Genomic DNA, 20,368 nt, shown 5'->3' on the forward strand with positions numbered 1-20,368 from the left:
TGTTCTGAATTCAAGGGAACTGACCACATTGCCAGGAATATCCCCAATAAGGCCAGCAGTACAACAACAAAACGTTCCAGTGGCCGCAAGGGTGACGGCTTTCGCCTTCGAATCAGGAATATCAGCAACAGAAAGGTTATGGCAGTGCAAAAAGCAGGAACAACCCGCACTTTATATGGTACCCTTTAAGAGCTCAGGTTGGTCATTAAACGCCGTGGTAGACTCAGGAGCATGAGTTAGCGTGATTAGAAAAGCAGTGGTACCTCAAGTCAACGGTACGGGGTCACACATAAAGTTGACGGGAGCGTTCGGGAAACAGGTGACCGCATAGTTGGCTTGCGTGCAACTCACAGCTACTGATGGAAGTCCTTACGTGATATCTGAGGCAGTACAGTCGGCCGTGTTTTGTGCAATCACAGGTAAGCTGCTAGACGGCACAGACGCGCCGATCACGCCTAATGATTATGCTCATCAGCAGCTTCTAGAGGAAAGGATTGAACAGGGCATACTATCAGAGAAGTGTTCAGCAGTCTAGGAGACCAAAACCATGGTAGAGCTGTCGGATGAGGCATGCGAGGAGCAACAGGTGATTGCATGCGTCATAACCACGTAGAGCAACAGTGAAGGTTCTGAGCCGGTCAAAAGCAAACGACAGGAGTTTTGCAAGGCTCAGCAAGCATACCCGGCCTTGCGAGATGCTTCGGCGCAAGCAAAAGCAGGAACGCATGGTATGCTCGTTCAAGAGGAGCTATTATATCATGAGGAACACCTCGTGGGCCACACCTGCAAACAGCTAGTGCTACCATCGCTCAAGCACAAAGAAGTGCATAAAATTATTCACGATTCACCATGGCCAGGTCATTTGGGAGATCGGGAAACACTACAGCGGCTGAGAAACCTATTATACTGGCCGCAGACGTCGTGAGACGTAAGGAAGTGCTGTGGATCGTTCCAAGGATGCCAGATTAAATATCTGATGAAGCATATAGATAAACTTCTGATAACGCCCCAGGCCAGGCTCAGCGCACCATTTCAGATAATAAACATGGACTGCATTGGTTCTATGGTACACTCTTCGGCGAAAGGTTACCGCAACGCTCTTTGTGTCATTGACGTACACACCAGGTGGCTAGAAGTGGTATCCCTCTATTTATAAACGGAAGGGACTGCATTTGACGCGCTACTGCAGATATTTTCTCAACATGGGGCACTAGAGACAGTTTGCTCAGATCAGGGCACTAATTGTACGTCAGAATTGACACACGAGGTGTTGCAATAACTGTGGGCAACTCCAAGGTTTACCACACCTGATCACTCGCAACTTAACGAATTAGTGGAGCACTGCAATGACACGTTCAAACAAATGCTTTCTCATATAGTCAGTGAACATGAACGCCAGTGGGATAGAACGATTCCGTTTTTGTTATGGGCATATCGTAAGGTTTCACAAGCGACTACAGGGCGGCCACCATTCGAGCTCATGTACGGGTAGGTGCCAAACGGGCCCGTATCCATTCTCAAAATATTGCTTAGGAGACTGGGAAGTTCTGGAATCACTGGGTATACCGTAAACGGAATATCTTGAGCTCCGAAGCAGTTTGGAAGAAGTTAGTAAAGGAGCCGCTCGACAGAGTGAAGTCAGTCAGAAGGAGTACGTAGGACGCCATAACTGGAGGGCTGCAGACAAACAGTTCGTCGCAGGGGACCAAGTACTATGACTCGAGAAGGAAGGAGAGGGAGACCTAGTGGCAAAATGGAAGGGGCCGATCACTGTGGTCGAAAAACTGTGACCGTACAGTTATTTAGTTGAGCCCGATGACTGTTCGCGCATAACCATTCACGCTAACAAGCTTCGCCCATATCACGCGCGAGTAAGTGCAGTAGGAGTGATGTTCGAAGGCGATCAGGAATTAGGAGATGTTCCGGACCCACCATGCGGGTAAAAGGCGCAGGCGACGCAGCAACGTGTACAAGTAGCACATTTGGAACCCACACAAAGAGAACAGCTGTTGTACCTAAATGCTAACTGCAACAAAATTTTACTTGGGCGGAATCGGCCATAAATAGGTAGCATATATACGGTACGTTACGATAATGACAGTTAAAAGTCTTGCAGTTGCGTATTTAGTTTAAAATCGGTGCTCTAATTGCGAGTAAGCAGACGACTTGGAGCTCTAGTGGTGTACCCAGGCAAATAAGATAGAACTTGATATGACGATTACTACAAAACGTCGCCGTGTCCCTCCATATGAGCAATCCTCCCTGCCGCTGAATTACTCTCTGCATTTGTGCTGCCTTGGCACCACCTGAAGTGAGCGCGTTCGAAACGCATTCGTGCTGCGTTGAAGTCGATGGCAAGCTCAGTTCATGTCAAGCAGCATTTTGAAAACGAGGGTCAGACACTGAAAACCCACCAATGGGAAGCCCGGACCAGCGTTCGATAAGAGTCATGTTCATGCAGCTTTCTTGGACTAACGTAGAAACACACCCACACCCCCCCTCCCCCCCCACACACACACGCACACACACACACCAAGGGGCGCGTGCGCGATGCGCGTGCTCAAGGAGCACGGAACAGACGATAATTCTGTCATCACGTCATTTTAGGTCAACCATAGTGGCGTCATTTTTCTAATTTCGGTCTCAAAAACACTGTTGTTCACAAGCTCTTTTTCAGGTAAGCGCTTGTATTTCGAAGGTGACATTTGGCAGGCAGCCCTACCTCTAGCTGGATTATTTATATATTGACCATATGCTGAGGGCCAAAATTTGTTGCAGTTGACTTTTTTAGCGGGGCATTCGAGGCTATTCGCAAACGAATCCGGCACGTACAAAGTGGGAATGAATAAATAAAGATCAAAGAAGGAGAGCAACCGCGAGTGCATACCTCTACAGGGTGCCAGTGGCACTGGTGCACGAAGTAGAGAGGCAGGTAAATGACCTAGAGCAGTGGGGATTGGTATACTTGGTTGAAAGTCCGCACGCGTATCCATTGCTCTGCGAATCAAAAGAGGATGGCGGCATCCGCTCTGTTGTGATTACAGGAGACTGAACAAAATAACAGAGACAGACGCATTTCCCATGAGCGTGGCGACTGATCTGTTATACCAGGTAGCAAAGGCCAAGTACATACGTCTGCTAGACATGTTCAGGGGTTACTGACGAATACTTCTCGACGAAGACGCGCAGGTTTGTGCTGCTTTTACCACTCCCTCAGGCAAGTACGCATGGAAAGTGATGCCCTTTGGATTAAAGAAGGCCGCCAGCCCCTATCAGAAGGTCACAGTGTTGTACTGGCTCCGCATAGGCATTACGCTTGCGCATATATTGACGATGTCGTGATACCCTTCGAGAGCTGGAACGAGCACCTGGAACATTTGAACAAGATGCTTGCGTTACTTGTGAAGACACAGTTGACGCTCAACGTAAGCAAGTTTCATTTTGCACAACAAGAAGACAAATTCTTGGGGCACATTGCAGGATCAGGCAGGGAAGGGCATGATCCAGAGAAGGTCCGGGCGATACAGGAGATTCCGGCTCCCGAATCGAAAGGACAACTTCGTAGTTTCCTAGGGCTAGCAAACTATTATAGGGACTTCTTGCCCGAGTACTCCAACGTCATTGTGCCTCTGACCCTCCTAACTGGCCGACGTATTCCTCAGAAGTTACCTTGGAATACATAGGCGCAAGAAGTATTTCACAAAGTGAACAACTGTCTAGTGCCAGCGTCGGTATTGCAGGCCCAAGATGTGAGGAAGTTAACCACCCCGCTTACGTTGAGCCCACGTAATCACGGAAGCGGTACCACTGAATTGGCGGAACGACGGCTGTCTGTCGGTCATTAAGGAAGCGAGAACTCACGTCTCTTAACAGGCCTAGTATAGTGGCGCCTTACGGGAGACAAGAGCCGAGTCCAACTGCAAGGGTGGAAGGTTGCCTTGCGCTCCATTGTGGCAACCGAAACTAGTGACAGTGGTGGCAGTGATACACGGACAAATTTTACTGATGGCCTGTCAGCCCAGCGTTTCAGGCACGTATCCGAGGGGAGCGTTCCCACGGACCATTTACGCCGGACGTCAAACGTGCCGGGAACTGGAGTGAAGGAAGTTCAGTGGCGGCGAGAGGCGAGGGGAAGGCAGGCAGGTAGGCAGGCAGACGGGCGGACGTGGCTAGCGGACTGCCGATTCACGGTTTACCGATAAAGTCCCCTGAAGCTACGTCCATTCATCATGATTCACTCCGTGGATATGCTGTGACTTCTTTTTCTGCGCGCCTCAAGGGAAGTTTTCCATTTTCAAGAAAGTGTAAAATCATTGTTGATACTTACTGTGCTCAAGCTGTTCCGAGATCTGCGTACCGCGAGTAGTAAATGGTGGATATCAGTACACGGTGGATAAAATGGTGGAGGGTGGTGGATGGTGGATGGTGGAAAAAATGGTGGATAATCAGTACAAGCATGCCGTATTGCTGTTTTGGCCAGCGCAAGAAGCTGTGGAGCCAGAGGCCACAGTTTTTCAGGGGCGAAGCTCCTAATAGCGGCACCCGTTCATCCCTCGTAGCCGTTGTAGTATGTAACAAGTAAAACATTTTGACCTACAAGGTGGTGCCGGTGAAAGATTTCTTCTGTGCGTTGTTGAACAATAAAAAATAGTGCTCAATGTACAAGACAATGGCTGCTAATGGGGAACGAAATACAGGAGTATTCGGCTTTTAGTTAACGAGCACGCTGCGATTTCGATTGGCAGCCGTTGGGCATGTACATTGAGCACTATCTGACAAGGTAGGGTTGCTACGTTTTACTCGCTGGGTGTAACCTCCTTAGTTTTAGAAAGGTTTAGCGAGCGTTGAGCCGCAGTGCCATGAATACAATGAACTAGTATATAGCATGAACTCGAGATGGTTAAAAAAATAAAATAAAAAAGGACTCGCTCGCTGGATTACGTGCCGGTTGGTTGTGCCCTCGCGATCTCCGACGTCAGCGTAGCTCTGGCCGACTGGGCTCGCCCTACGTCATTTCCTGACGCCGACCTCCGACAACAGTGTAGCTCTGACTGACTGGATTTGATCTACGCCATCTCCTAACGCCGACAAGAGCTCTCGCAAGTGTGCCCCGTCCTCGGACACCTGTGAACGTGTTTCCATCTTTCCTATCTCTCCTATCCCCTTGATTTGTCGTCACTCTCATGCTTTCACGCTTACCTTATCTCTCTTTCTTTCTCTCAACACCTTTATTCCTATCCCTTTAATCCCTCCTCACCGCCATTCCTTGTGAGCTACTGTTGAGGTGTTGCTCTTTGAAGCAGACAGTTACGGGGCTCACCTTTCTTTTCTTTTACTTCTTACAACATAACCACTTCCGAGGTGGTTAAAGGTGGGAAGTAGATACGAAGCGCGAGCCGTAAGAAAGTAAAAGCCGAATTCTCCTGTCTCTCATTTCCTATTAGCAGCCATTAGCATCTATATTGAGCACTATCTGACAGGAAAAGGTTGCTACGTTATACTCGCTGGGCGTAACCTCCTAGGTTTTGAAAGGTTTAGCGAGCGTTGGGCCGCTGTGCCAGGAATACAGTGAACTTTTATATACCATGAACTTGATGTTGGTAAAAGTAGGAACTAGACCCGAAGCACAAGCCGTAAGAAAGTGTGCGTGTGCCACCTCTCGTTTAGTCCTTGGAATATCCGCTGGATGGCGGTGCTTCTGTATGAGGAATATATGATGAAAAGATGCGAGATGGTGGTACTTGGTGTGGTACTTGGATAGATGGACGAACGGACATGCAGACAGATGCATGGATGGACGCATGAACGGACGCAGGGGTGGATGCATGGACGAACGCATGGACGGACGCGCGAACAGACCCATGCACGGACGGGTGGATGGACACATGGACGGTAACACAGATGGACGCATGGACGGTCGGAAGCAAGAACGAATAGACAGACGAATGCTTCGCCCCACTCTCCATCATTCATTCCGTGGATATGCTGCCAATTTTTTTTTATTTGTGGCATGTTGCTTTGTAGTTTTTCTACTGACTTATTTTTCTGAATGCTTTTTTACATAATGTTCTCAGCGCTGGAACAAACGCGTGGCAATATATAAGTACATATACTTATCCTGGACATCAGTGTGACGGAAACGGTGACGGCCAAAATTAGCTGAGGGTGTCCATACAATGGCTATCGCAATATGAATAATAATAATATTTACGAAATAAATGGCCATTTTTACCAGTTATAGCACCAACATACAAAAATATGCAGGTATATGGCGAAGTAAACATAACCAAACAAATAACTGCATCCATTTGGTCTAAATGAAGTAGCCACTCACTTTCTGTTTCTGAGACGCACTTCCAGCACTGAAGTACAACACAGCCGAGACAGCTGCTGAAGCAACGGGAACGAACGTATTGAACGCGCGTTTTGCACAACATGACGTAAAGCAGAGAAACACGCACGGAGTTTCCAATAGGTCCACCACAGGCGACAAGACCCAGCGATTCACTGCGAAGAAGACAAGCACTAGCCAGAAGCTCTTACTGGGCTCCATTATATCCCGTAAAATGACGAAGAACAGATAACGATCAAAGCACGATTACAAGGTAGCGAGCGTCAATCGATGAACGCTAATCTTTTGGGTTAAGTCCTTTGTTCTTTGATACATGCGTGGCAGTGATGTGCTAAAATCCCGAACACGCTGCCTGTTATGGGAAAAACAATTAACACTATGAGGGTATTTTGCCCTTGGAGAAATATACGATAGAGAAGCAGCTCATTGATGGAAACATTATGCTCCGCGTTATCGCATAAGCTGCGAAATTCTCTAAGCGCGCCGCTGATGGGAAAGGCGGCATACGTGAAACGCCGAGATATAAAGGGGGAATCAATACATTTGAAAAAAATTGGACTGAACGTTCCGCGCAGAGCGCGTTGAAAAGTGCACAGAAGTGACGTTATGATCCACTAAGTGGATAAAAGGTTTTGCGGAAGCAGGGAACGCATCACGTGGTACATGCCAAGAGCGCTTTGAGCTAGGTCAAAACGCCGCTACTTGTGGACTGTGCCTTGCCCTTCTACCATCAAGCAGTTACGTTTCTGGTGGCTGTTAAAGGTGGCTGCTTTTGTCTATTTGCACAGTCTTTTTCCGCGGCGCTTCTACTGGGCGGCTTTATCTAGTGACCAGGTGCGAACAAAGTGGACACATTGTTGCAAAGTTGTTCGTCTTATCTTGCAAATGCATCTCGTTCACATTTTGATACACCATATTTGAAGAACTGACGTGGTGGCTACTGAGGTGTAGGAAGTTAAATAGTATTACGTGAAATGCGTTTTCATGTATCGAGCGGTCATAAGTGGGTATCTCGCTCTATAGCGAATGTCGGTTGACAGATAGCGAAACGCACAATGATAGCAGGGGACTGACTGCAAATGGGTCCAGTGACGCTGAAAGTGACAAGCAAACGTGCTACTAAAGTTGTTAGCAAGAAATGAGTGATGACACCTCATAATGGCCATGATGGTGGGTTGCTAAGGGAAAGTTTCGGTTATCACCTGAATTGAACGCGCATGCGATTTTAAGGTATATATAATATTTGAATGGAGTTGCATATAATCTAACAAAACGAACACGGTACGTTGATGTTCTCCAGCGCATTATTTTGATAATGCGCCTTGAGCAGTACGTAGCGTAACGTTTATTGCCAAAACATCCTTGCGGGCATCGACTCTTACTTCTGTTATTTGGCTATGCACAACGACTCAGGACACAAAGAAGTCGTTTCAAAATTAAGCCTGTCTACACTCTCTGTAGCATGGAGTGGAAGAAACAATATAGGTTGAACTTGTTAAATTTGCGTACTTCATGCTAGCCTTCTTTGTCCTGAATGATCTTCACTTCGCTTTTCACCTTGTCACGGCCACGAATTCACTTAATCTGAGTTCACGTGCTGTAGGCCCGCGTGCTCGGGTTTTGGAAGCGCGTGAAAGAACTACAGGTGGTCGAGATTTCGTGAGCCCTTCACTATTGCTTCTCTCATAATAATATGCTGGTTTGGGACGTTAAATCTCACAGAGTAGTCAATCAATCGATCAACCAACCAATCAATCAATCAATCAATCAATCATTGAAGCTTGTTTCGGGGTCTGTAAAGAATATACCCTGGTGCCTTTACTGTCGGCTTCAATCGGGGGGCCGGAGTGCTTTCCTAGAGTACCTAAAGACGACGTGGAAGGTATGGGTGAAGAAACAGATGATTTGACATCTATTGCCACAGTAATAAAAATGGTGCCTTGTAAGCCCCCCCTTCCGAAAAAACAAAAAAACAAAAAAAACGGGCCGATAACCACAATATATTTAGAGGCCTGCTTTAGCATGGCAATCCGGGAGTTTAAACCCCCTGGTGTTCTTTAACGCTATCTGATTTATCAATGTAAAGACCTCCTGGTACTTCGTTTTGATTGAAGTTTGACCGCAATATCTTGGATGGAAAACGCTACTTTTGGGTCAGCAGATAAGAACAGTAACCACTGTATAATTGCACCAATAAAGACGACGTGAAGTCTAATTGTTATTTTGAAAAGCCACAAAATTTCCATTTTGCTTGATATATATGACACAAAGCGCACGTTATGTAAGTGTGAGAGAGTCATCTTTTTCGTAAAAATTTTCACTTGTGTGCTTTAAGTGCAGTAAGTTATAACGTTTTGTTTATTTGTGGTTAGATATAGGGTTATTACAATTTTAACACTGCATAACGAGAACCTCTTTCTTGTGAAATTTATGTATGGTCTACTTTCTGGTAGGAAAAAAAAATGAGCGAGAAAAAAACTGACGCATGCCCAGTCGCGCAAAAACTACAGCTATAGTTTAATGGTAAACTTCCAGTGAAAAGATTTGCCAGTAAAAAATTGAACTAGTCCATTCTCCGTGCTCTATATGAGGACAGCGAATGCCGCCTGTAATTGTCAGAGATGGCAGAAACAAACCAAATGGCAGTCAATGAGACATTCTGCATTCGTGTGCCAATGTCATTCTCTCTTTATCCCCGTTCCTCCCCTGACAATCACGCCAGAGCGCTTGATTTTCCGACTGAATGTATTCACTATGAGCAGACATGCAATTTGGCTTCCTATCACCACTTACGGCCTCTACTGAGCCGTCGTCTCGAAAGTCTCATTCTTCTTGTTCGTCCCTTAGAGGCTAGGTTTAAAACGGCAGGGTAATTTGGACCTGTCAAGCGTTGGGTCAAAGATATGCACCCGGTGAGGAGGCTGCGTGGATCAATGAATTGAGGGGAGCGCCCAGATTGCATCGCATGAGCGTCGTTCAAGTGGGGAGAATGCCGTAGCTACCGGCTCGTCAGGGAATTGCTTGGAAGAATGTCGGGGCGGCGGAAACACGGGTTAAATTAACAACGGCCTCACTTGAGCGAAAGCTAACGACGAAGAACAGTACCACGAAGCCGAGTCAGCCGTGCTGAAAATGCTAGTTCGTGGAGTTTACAGGCATTTCAAAGGAATAGCAATCGCTGTGCAGTTCAGAAATTGCATTCCTCTTTTCCTCCATAAAAAAATAACAGGAAAAAGTTTGTCAGCATATTTTTTTATGCTTTTACTTTTTTTCTATGTTAAAGATGAAGGACGATAATGACGACAAAGAAACGTAAGAGAAGTCATGGAGATTAGCCAGGCACACGTCCAGTTTGCTACCCTATACTTAAAGAAGAGGTGCAGAGAGTAAAAAAAGAGAAAGTAGAAAGAATATTACAATCTGCAGTTATACGTTACGAAACAACCATATATTTATGACAGACGCTCTAGTTGAGAGTTCCGGAAATTCTTATACTGGTGTTATTTTACGTGCACTAGCATGACGCAGTACACGGGCTTCGACAATTTCACCTTGATTGATATGCAACCACCACGGCTGAAAATGAACCAACGATCTTGTGGTCGGCTGTGTTCCAACAAGGCCCAGAAGAAAGAAAAAAGGGAGCACTGTGATGGTACGCGTGTGCCTCTTCATAGCAGGCCTACAAGATTTCGGTGACCGAATTCATTAAAAAACATAGCAGCGCTGATGTCACTTCGCCGAATTGCGACGCGTGATCTACGCATCTAAAATAGGCTTTTAACTATCGGCATGCTCTTGGATAGTATTGTGCCGCCAGTATAAAATTTGTATAAGTTGATACCTACAGACATTCAAATTCCCAACATTGGAAAGCATAGTTACCTAGCGAGTGACTATGCTATCTAGAGGCAGAACTTTACGAAGATGTGTCATTGACATGTATGAATAATCAAAAGAAGTGAAAAATTGCAAACACTTGTACTAAGATTGGCACCTGAAGTGTTCTACAGCATTACCTGTAACTGCAAGTACAGTGGCGGCTTAATGTAAATGTAGAGAGAGTAATACTGTACTGGTAATAAATAAAAGCCTGCTCGCATTTCACACTGTTTTGAGATATATAGAACAAAATGCAAATATATATATATATATATATATAAAATAAGGGAAAGAAGTGTATACCTAAGGGCTCGTTTTTCCGTGTTTTAACACAATATTAATGAGATATAACAGACAGTAATGCCAAGGAATGTACAGGGGAAGTTATTAGAACCAATGGAATGTAAATAAGAAGAAAGAAGAAAGAAATGTGGATGAAAAAATTACCAACTGTGAGCAGGAATCGAACCTACGACCTTCGAATTACGCGTTCGATGCTCTAACCACTGAGCTATCACAGCGGCCCTCCCTCCATCCACTTTTTTGGGTTTATCTGTGAATTTAGAAGTAGGAGCGACAGTCAGCGCCATCTATAAGCCAAACAACGAGTGTGAAAACACTCTTATGCGCATGCTTTGGCGTCACGTAGCACGTGAACTTATTATGAGCGGGCAGCTGATTAATTGTCCCTCTTATACAACCTAAACACACCAAGTCTGCCAGTACGAGACCCTCGTTCAATGAAATAAGGGAAAGAAGTGCATACCTAAGGGCTCGTTTTTCCGTGTTTTAACACAATATTAATGAGATATAACAGACAGTAATGCCAAGGAATGTACAGGGGAAGTTATTAGAACCAATGAAATGTAAATAAGAAGAAAGAAGAAAGAAAAGTGGATGAAAAAATTACCAACTGTGAGCAGGAATCGAACCTACGACCTTCGAATTACGCGTTCGATGCTCTAACCACTGAGCTATCACAGCGGCCCTCCCTCCATCCACTTTTTTGGGTTTATCTGTGAATTTAGAAGTAGTAGCGACAGTCAGCGCCATCTATAAGCCAAACAACGAGTGTGAAAACACTCTTATGCGCATGCTTTGGCGTCACGTAGCACGTGAACTTATTATGAGCGGGCAGCTGATTAATTGTCCCTCTTATACAACCTAAACACACCAAGTCTGCCAGTACGAGACCCTCGTTCAATGAAATAAGGGAAAGAAGTGTATACCTAAGGGCTCGTTTTTCCGTGTTTTAACACAATATTAATGAGATATAACAGACAGTAATGCCAAGGAATGTACAGGGGAAGTTATTAGAACCAATGGAATGTAAATAAGAAGAAAGAAGAAAGAAAAGTGGATGAAAAAATTACCAACTGTGAGCAGGAATCGAACCTACGACCTTCGAATTACGCGTTCGATGCTCTAACCACTGAGCTATCACAGCGGCCCTCCCTCTATATGTATGTATGTATATATATATATATATATATATATATATATATATATATATATATATATATAGAGGGAGAGAGAAAGGAGAGACTGAAATTTCGAAGCAAAATATGTGGTCTGACCAAACTCCAAAAGCCCTGGTTTATATCATATAGACCCAGTAATCGACTGCGAAATTCAGTTATCCTTACACTAATGTGTCGAAACATTTATCCATCGATTACGTTTAAGCGCTGCCTACACCAAGAATTTTTTACACGGAATTCGCTACGGTGAAACTTCAAAATATGATTCTGGATTTGTAGATGAAGACATATATCACCTCCTTCTAGAACGCCCACAACACAACACACCCAGACGCACACTTCAATCATCCTTAATGGTCTTAGATCACAGACGCTTCAGTTTAAGCAAGCTTTTGGGCTCGTGGCCAACAGGAGGTTAACGCGATTGCGCCGTAAAAACGTCGAAGGCTTTCCTTGAATACAGCGGCATTCTCAGGCGATATTAGTGCAATTCAGTGTTGTATAAGTGACAGGGAGTAAATATGGAACTATTGACTGCTGTGTTGACTATGCGACTGTTATAATCACAAGTGTGTGACTGTTTGACTGTGTGCAGCTGGTTCTGTTCAATTTGTTAGCATCACCTTATATGCACGCATATTTGATTGTTGAGTACGTTGTGCTAAATTTTATATAATGCCAAATTGTATATGCTAAATTGTATATAATGTATGCTGTGCACTCGCTACGCTTGCAGGCATTGGCATTCCGTGAACTTTGTTACTGATACATCTAAGGCTATGAGAGTGGAGGTCTTGTGACGTCGCACGAAGCTGGAAAACACTTGGACGCTTTGAGCGAAGGTATGATGCTGTGCGTGGTCGATACGTTCATTATTCGTTAACTACCAGGCTCCTACGCTATTCTACGTAACCCTCCTTGTACTCCTCCAGGTTTCTACTCCGAGGTATGTACGTGCCTCTTGAGGGTTAGTGGCTGATTACCATTCATAATTTGAGAATGCTTACCAAATTGTGATCCACCGCATCCTTATTCTTCTCTTTATTTCACTTTCGTGGTTCGGCTGCGCGACTACTGCCTTTCTTTAGTAAAAATATATCTTTATAACTTCCAGCGTCTCTACACCTCTCGCAAAGTGCTGTTTTCTGCCAACACTATCACAAAATACTTTAGTTTTGTGCATAGTAAGTTTCAGATCTACACTTCATCTTTCTATTTACAGTTCAGTAATCCTGAGCTGCAATTCGTTCGAAAAAGCTAGTTCCCAAATTCACACAACAAGCTATATCCATCGCTCAGCGCGACGTAGCCTCTTGGTAATCTGTAAAGCAAGAAAGAATTCAACAAAGCCTCCTCCTGGGCGAAAGCCGAGATTTGTGTGCTAACACCTAAGTTGGCGGAAAGGCGCTGGTGGCCACCACTAAGCGGATGAAAGGTTTAGTCGAAGCAATCACCCTTTCATGAAACACCGCCGCTAAAGCCACGAAGAGAAGACGCAGCCACCAGGCTTTGGCTGATCAGCTTTTTGGACGCAAAGTTGGGGTTTTGTTTGCTTGTTTTTCTCTATTTGTGATGCTTGTTTTTCGCAGCATCATTCTTCTCGTTGTTCCTAATAGATTGTCGTGAAGTGTATATAGAGTCAGTGTCCTTACATGTTTGCTCACTGGGAGACAAGCGGAAGAAAAAAAGGATATTTGCACAAACATTTCGTTGCTTCTCACAATGTAAGAAAATAAAACGAAAGAAAGTGCTTGTGGCTTCTCTTGGCGAGTTCTACGTTGCCACGTATATGATTTTCTTCGAAGAGACACATATAGTTTCGTGTGCGTGCGTCACTGTAAATAGAATATAATTATCACCAAAGATTGTTGTGTCCAGAAAGATTCGTGCATTTTTGCGGAGAGATTTATACGTGCTAGCCAGAACTTTCAATGAAATGCCAAATGAATTTTTCTTCTTACAGCGAAAACAGGGTGACGCCGAGCAGTTGGGATGCTATTGCTTCGTCATGCTTTGAGATTTCCGGACCAGTCTTAGCTACGACTTTTATAGCACGTAATTGAATTACACCTGGGTCCTCAAAAACTAAAGCGACTTATTTCTCTCCAGGAATTAGTGTTAAAAAATACACCTGATCAAAGAGCACAGAAAAAGTTCCGTCAAGGGGAGTCGAACCTCTGACCTCTGAGTACGTGACAAGTGATGCTGGGGACGCAATCCTTGGTGCCACGGTCATATACTGTGCAAACTTTACAAACGAGCTTTTTATTTCCATCACTTTCTTCTCACAATTTTCTCGGTAAAGTGAAGTAATATATCATGACGTGAAATCCCCGATTACTTTTTGAAAGGAACGTTTCTACGCATCCGTTCCATTTGCTGCGTTTCTGATAGAAGCACATTTTTTGCCGACGCCTTAAAACGCGGCCTGTGCTGACCTCATCTGCAGCGTCAGCCTCGTTCATATAGCATGCATCTATGCCGAAAAATATGCAGATCCCACGTACAGTGCGATCTGCAATTAACCAGATAACCTATGATTATCATGTTAGGGTCTGTCGATTGTGTTCACCATGCAATCCTGCCATACCATACCAGTTTTGACACACGTCATATGAGCGAAACCACCGCAAGAGATGCAGGACCATGAAATGTAAATCATAACATTTATGGCATACATGTCATGATTTTCATGTTATGACTAGTCAAGTATGTTCTTCATACAGTCATGTTATGCCATACCAAGTTTGGTATCGATACCATTATCGAAACGGCCAGGAGAGCTAGAAGTCGTAGGCGGCTAGATAGATAGATAGATAGATAGATAGATAGATGGATAGATAGATAAATAGATAGATAGATAGATAGATAGATAGATAGATAGATAGATAGATAGATAAATAAATAGATAGATAGATAGATAGATAGATAGATAGATAGATAGATAGATAGATAGATAGATAGATAGATAGATAGTAAGCTCAAGGTCTCCGATGTTCGCTAAAAAATACTTTGCATTTAAAAAATGCTCTACGATACACCAATGCTTCGCGTGGCTAAAGTATACATTATTTTGTTAAAACCCAAAATGCGCTTCCCCAAAACTGTGACTCACGTGCCATTCATCTTTGCGAAAGTAGTGATACATTGTTTTCATTGCAACAATAACTTCTTCTTTGCTGCTAACCAAGATACTATGGGCAAGAGTAATTAAAAGTTCGTTGGCCCTACTTGAAACATTACTCTTGTCAGACAGTGATGTCGAAATCATTGCAGGAATTTGAAATTGAAAGTTAACAATTTACATGCGAAGCATTTTTGTGCATACTAAAAGCAATTTTGGCATCTGTCTGTCGGTTTGTCTGTCTGTCTGTCTGTCTGTCTATCTATCTATCTATCTATCTATCTATCTATCTATCTATCTATCTATCTATCTATCTATCTATCTATCTATCTATCTATCTACCCACCTACGTCTGGGTGCTCTCATCATAACATAGGCAAACCAAATTACTATAGGAAGGTAAGATGGTTTGACGAATGCGACTTGCTGGTGATTTCATGATTTATGTCACAATTCTGTCGCTTACGTCATCAAATACCTCCCGCTAGACAGTGGCACATACCCGAGAGTGGGTATGCGCGACTGCTATGCAGGTAGGTGCCACAGGTGAGTGACATTTCATATCTATTCAAAAATAATGAGCAGGCACGCGGGTAGTTTTAACGCGTGAACGTTAGGAAAAAGCTGGCATCGGCTGCGTTCTCACGACGAATGCACAAAACTTTCTTGGTGCGAGCAGGAGTCAAACTCTAGCATTCTGCGTGGCAACCAAGTATTCACCACAAAACACCTGCTTTTCAAATAGGCCGTAATGTTCGTGAAGCGTTAATCGGGGATGCAGAGATAACTATCCAATTTTATGAACATTACGTATGATCCTGTATGATAGAGCCATCATGTCAGCCTCGCGTCAGCTATAGTTAAGTGCGGTGCAGTGAAGGTGATTGACAGTTTATATCAACCAAGGAATGGCGTGAACAGACATTGGTTATTCATAATCAGTGCGTCTCCACGAAGAAAATGGTGACAAGTGGTCGTACCTATAGGTCCTAGAGTCCATAATGTGTACGCTGAAACTAGTGAATATATCAAGTACAGACAGGAGGATGGGCAAACGGGCGGATGGACGAACAGGTGGACGCAAGGACGGATGCATGTGTAGTAGGACACACGTACGGACGCACGAACGCACAGATGGACTAAGGGGTGTACGAACAGATGGATGGACGCGCTGATGGAAGGGTAGACAGTCAGGTGGAAGGATAGTCGAATAGTCTTGGAATCGAAACTGCTTTATAAGTAGACCACAATGCTCGTTAAACAACAATTGTGGTTGCAGTGCTGGCTATCCACTCTTATAAACAGTACATACCTACTTCTATCATGTAGCCGTCACGTCGGCTTAACGACAATTGTAGTGAACCGCTATCTACTAAAGGTCATTTACCTAACAGTGTCCAGGGCCGCCATCCTCGCTGGCACAAGCGGTACATATCAGCTTACCACCTCCGCTGTCGCCAGTACCCTTGTTGCTGTTATCATCGTTCCGCAACAGCAAAAATGCGACTACTTCACATACGTTTGTGCGTACAGCATTTGTATATATGTTTAGCCTTGGTTCGTAACGTTTCTCTTAGTGAAGAAATTAAAACGCTGTAGCCTTCTCTCCGCATGCTTCACATACCGTCGATTTGAAACGTCGAAGAGATCTGCGAAATTTTTTACGAAATATGAGCGTCACCAACGTGTTTCTGTATAAAAAAACACCAATAATAAATGAACGAATGGTACGTTGTGTCACAAAAACGTGATCGTTTGATTTGATGAGCCACTTATGCAAATTTTGTGGAACTGGAAAACTTATGGTTGTAAGTGGAACCTACATTTCTTTTCAGGTTGTAATCGACTATAGAGCGTCGCCAAACTTCGTATTTCCAGCTTATGCTCGTCTCGAGAAAAACTGCAGTGTGCCTACACAAAGGTCCCAGAAACCGCCCGCATTCTTGGAGCTAGCTGCCCGAGATCCAGATGCCACTCGCTATCCCGGAGAACAGCCGCTATAAGTCGAGAGGAGTGCCGGGGAGCTGAGAAGTCAAAACCCCTGGTGCCAAGCCGGTAACTGGCACTGCTTTCCCGATGAAATCAAATGTCCCGTTAGAATCGCTTATGTCGCCGCCACGCTATCAGTGACTGATACCAATGATGCTCGAACCGATCAAATTATAAGGGAGGTAAGTAAACACTGCGGAATGTTAGATAGATAGATAGATATATAGATAGATAGATAGATAGATAGATAGATAGATAGATAGATAGATAGATAGATAGATAGATAGATAGATAGATAGATAGACAGACACACAGACAGACAGACAGACAGACAGATAGATAGATAGATAGATAGATAGATAGATAGATAGATAGATAGATAGATAAATAGATAGATAGATGAATAGATAGATAGATAGATAGATAGATAGATAGATAGATAGATAGATAGATAGATAGATAGATAGATAGATAGATAGATAGATAGATAGATAGATAGATAGATAGATAGATACACACAACGTCGCCGAACTTCACTGAAAAATTCCTCGCATTTGTTAGTAATACTTGGGGCGTAGGCAATTCGCACTGCCATACGTAAAGTTCAACAGAGACCAGGTGGTCCCGCTACGTTTACTGCAAACTGGAACTTACCCAACTCCGTATTTTCTATGTGAAACTCACTCTGAAATTGGAATTCAAAAACAGCGTGAATTCTGCAATAGCATCACTGGGATAGGACACCTGCTGGCCAGCTGTCCCGCGACTCTCGCGTACTTTACTGAGAGAAAATCGCGCAAAGCGTTTCTTATCAATATCAACTACAGGAGCTCCAGAAGGTTCATGATGAGGCCATAAGGCTCGGCCTGATGGTAACGAGGTGGATGCGGCCTTTCTCGGTCTAAAAGGACTGGGCTTCAGGACACTAATAAGGTTTTCTAAAATATGAATGAACGGAAAATACAGGCCTTGGGCGCATACGTTTCCCTTTGCTCGGCACTCGTGTTGAATTGAAAACTTTAAATTACCAGAATACGCTTACATTAGCGTGTGTCTCTGCGCTATCTCTAAAGTGAAACACGTAGCATGCCAAATGGTGTGCTTTTAGTATAGCGAATGGCATTCCCTCAAATGCAATAAAGCACAAGCAACTAAGCCGCCATCCAGTTATAACAGCACTTAAGGCACAGCAGTAACCTCTAGTGCGCCACTAAATCGAGTTGACCCGAGGTCTTCGTTGCTGCATCTCTATGCTATGTTTGCTTAAGGGTTGCGTCTGACGGTACGAAACAGAACATTTTATTTTGAAGTATGCCGCAATCGAGTAATCCTGAAGACCACTATCAGCTAGCTCAGCAGTACTAGTGGTCACATTTGCCTAATCTTCAAAAACACCGTGCTTGAAACTAAGCGAAAATGTACTGTGTAGCCATCCCACGCGGCTGAATAAAACATAAGTGATCATTGTAGAAAAGTTTTATAAAGCCTTTGGCAGCCCAAATGGACTGCATATCTCAAACACCTTGCTATTTTATCGCAGTATATATACTGCTAGCGAAGCCTCAATACTGAAATATAAATCACATATGACCAGTTTTGGGAGTGAATAAGTTTAACAATGCAGGCTGATGACTAAATTCTCGAAGTGGATGGCCCTCGTTTCAACAGACTCCACCATTTTGACTTGTACGTGTCTTGCGTGCGTTATTGTTGTATGTCACAAATACCGTTCATACGCAAGAGTTCGAGATACATTAATGTTCTGCACATGTTCTGTTCAAAGGCGCAACCTTCACGTTAAACCCTTCCATTCGCGTTGTTTTCGCTATCCTAAATCTCGCTAGTACCTCCAACACGCTGCGAGCAGGCGACCTTAGCCCAAGTCCGGCGTGCAATCGGTAGCGCTCTTTTAGCTGTCACAGCGCTTTCTCTGTTTATGATATCACCATAAGAAATACAGCTACCACAAGCATTTGTGACCATAAGAATTTGTTCGAACATTAATTTTAAATGTGAGTTTTCGACATGGAAACGTTACTAAGCATCGACAAGGATGCATTCACGCTAAACAGGGTTATAACTGCCAAACACCATCCGATATTGTGCAAACTTTTTTATACCATTGCACTGTAGACATTGTACTACTTCTAAAAGAACACCTTTCACTGTCCTGTTGTATTCATTCCTCTAAAGAATAGATCAACCACGTTTATTTCTCTTTTTTGTTATGTCACTGTCGATATAAGTGTAGGGAAGTAAATGCTCGCAAAGTTTTTTTAGATGTTACTTACTTGCGAATATTTAACTACTTTATTAAAAAACTATGACGGACATATTTGTTAATAAAATATTCAACATGAAATGCCAATTTTTATTGGAAAAAAATTAACGTTGTCTGCGACAATGTGGCCAGTCCTTCTGACAAACTTACTCAATCAAGCATAACATAATGCTTTAAAGCCGTAGCTGCAAACAGCTTGTTTCGCAGAAATTCCGGTGTGGGCGCCGGCGTCCTTGGTTGTGAACGAAACAATGATCATCTCATGCGTGAGCGAAAGATTGAAAAATATACAAAGAAAATAAACAATTAGCCCCATATCTGCGTGTTAATCTTTCACTGTCGTCGAAAGACAATAGTCTTGCGTGTGGAGAGAGAGAACAAAACATTTATTTGATGTACTGCGTGAGAAATTGGTGAATGCTATTCTGCAGGCGCTGCCTTAGAGTGCCTCGAGCGTGCAGTGAAGGCGAACGAGCGCATCAAGTCGCGTCACACGTGAGACATAAGCGCTATCTCGCAGTTATCTTGGAAAACAAAGCGCGCGCACCCGGCGCGCCCATCTCGGAGGTGATAAGGTGTAGAACGCAAGGTGACGGGTAGGTGCCACCACTGTGTTGTCTTAGCAAAGCGTTGAAATCCCTTGCTTTTTCGCGGAAGCATCGCAAGGTCAGCACAACGTGATAAACGCTACGGTCCTTAGAATTACTTATGTATTCCTTTTCTAGTAAGAGACACACATACAGAATATTGACGTGTTGTAATGGAGCCTCAGATATGCACAATATTTGTTTTTGAATCGACAACAGTAAAAGTATGAACGCTGAATTTTGAGGAATACTGGTGGGCGCTGTGGATGAGGTCGGCCGTTTTGTCTATCCTTTGGCCACTTTGATGCCGTTTAAGGTACCGTTAAGGGTGTACAAACAGACAAGTGTACAGACAGATCAAAACGTTTAATGGTGAACCTCCTTAAAGCGGCACCCGTTCGACCCTTGTAGTAGTGCGTAACATTTCTTACGCATTGACCTGCAAGGTGGTGCCGGTGGGAGATTTTTCTTGTGCGTTGTTGAACAATAAAAATTCGAAGCATGCGCAAAAACTAAAATCTGAATTCTCTTGTCTCTCATTCCCCATTAGCAGCCATTGGCATGTACATTGAGCACTATCTGACAAGAAAGGGTTGCTACGTTATACTTGCTGGGCATAACCTCCTTGGTTTTAGAAAGGCTTAGCGAGCTTTTGGCCACAGTGTGAAGAAG

General features: G+C 43.9%; 3 non-coding genes across 3 annotated transcripts; all 3 read right to left on the reverse strand.

Moving 5' to 3' along the window:
* Positions 1 to 10,682: 10,682 nt before the first annotated feature.
* On the reverse strand, positions 10,683 to 10,755 carry TRNAT-CGU (transfer RNA threonine (anticodon CGU)). Its single transcript has one exon. It is a non-coding gene; the product is annotated as a tRNA-Thr (tRNA).
* A 390-nt stretch (positions 10,756 to 11,145) lies between these two features.
* Positions 11,146 to 11,218, reverse strand: TRNAT-CGU (transfer RNA threonine (anticodon CGU)). The gene has a single exon. It is a non-coding gene; the product is annotated as a tRNA-Thr (tRNA).
* Positions 11,219 to 11,608: 390 nt separating this feature from the next.
* TRNAT-CGU (transfer RNA threonine (anticodon CGU)) lies at positions 11,609 to 11,681 on the reverse strand. The gene has a single exon. It is a non-coding gene; the product is annotated as a tRNA-Thr (tRNA).
* Positions 11,682 to 20,368: the final 8,687 nt, after the last annotated feature.

This window comes from Rhipicephalus microplus, chromosome 2 (assembly GCF_043290135.1).
Source record: "Rhipicephalus microplus isolate Deutch F79 chromosome 2, USDA_Rmic, whole genome shotgun sequence".
NCBI lineage: Eukaryota > Metazoa > Arthropoda > Arachnida > Ixodida > Ixodidae > Rhipicephalus > Rhipicephalus microplus.